The following is a 1171-nucleotide window of genomic DNA, read 5'->3' as shown; positions in this document are numbered from 1 at the left end:
GCTCCCATACTTTTGTATAAAATATGGTAAATGATTGAAAATGGTGTGCTGGATATGAAAACAGATTACTTAGAATATTTTACACTCGCATAGTTACACATAAAAGAGAATAAAAATATACAATAGTTACACATCAAAGAGAATCAAAATATACAATAATACCATGTAGTGAGTAATCTGGGTGTCTGTCCATGCTGTCTTGAATGATTTCTTGAGAAGGTTGAGATTCTCCATGAACTTGTTCATATCACCTTGTGACCAGTCATCTTTGTCGCACATCAAAAATAGCATGTCTATTGATCGCCAAACCTCAGCCTTCGCATTACGAGTAGTTGGTTCTTGATTTTTGACTGCAATATGTAGCTTTTTCCAACTCTGATATTGTACCTTGCTAACATAAGATGTGTTATATATTCTTCCATGCTTTGTTAGCTTCGGATCTCGTATTCCTAGGGGTTTAGATAAAAACCTCCGTGCCTTCATCCCACCGATGGATGGTTTGCATGGGACATCCTTCTCAGTAGTTGATCTCTTTTCATCCTGCTAGATTTTCACATTTCCACCATGAATCCCCATATTTGACAGTACCAATTCTAAGCACTGTAGGGCCATCTGTCACTCTGCTGAGTTCTTGATTTTCCAAGCAAACCCGATATATAAATAGACCAATTTCTCCACAATTCTACAAAGGGAATGCATTGTACAGATGTGGACATTCACAAGTTGTATTTTCAAAATTGGTCGAAAAGCAGGGTCCTCAATGTGACGTGTTGGAGCTTTTCTCCACCACTTTGGGTCCATGACCTTTGTAGGCTCCATGCACAACAAACACAGCGACTTTGCCATTGCACCCATTCCACAATTATACATGCACTTTAATGTTTTGAGGTCACCTGCAAGATGCCACTGAACTTGAAAGTCTCCCCTATCATCTTGACGCAATACCTCTCCTTGGTTAGTTTGACGATCAATCACCTTTGGAACATTAGTTTGATGGAACACCCAATATAGAATGTCATGATCTACTTTCTTTACCTGCAACACAAAATAAATGAGACTTAAGTAGATGTAAACATTTAAGATCAGCTGAGAATCTCGCTTACCTCAAAAGCACCAAGCCACCATATGTTAGATTGTGATTGAACACTAAAATACAAAGGATCATCAGTGG

At 38.4% G+C, this 1171-nt stretch overlaps 1 pseudogene; it reads right to left on the bottom strand.

Annotated features, from left to right (window-relative positions):
- Positions 1-585, bottom strand: part of LOC147430736 (uncharacterized) — a 909-nt pseudogene extending 324 nt beyond the window's left edge.
- Between the last annotated feature and the right edge of the window lie 586 nt (positions 586-1171).

This window comes from Adiantum capillus-veneris, chromosome 21 (genome assembly GCF_014529385.1).
Source record: "Adiantum capillus-veneris isolate H3 chromosome 21, ASM1452938v2, whole genome shotgun sequence".
In the NCBI taxonomy this organism is placed as follows: Eukaryota; Viridiplantae; Streptophyta; class Polypodiopsida; order Polypodiales; family Pteridaceae; genus Adiantum; species Adiantum capillus-veneris.
Note: the sequence above shows the minus strand (reverse complement) of the source record. Positions and strands in the feature narration are given on the sequence as shown.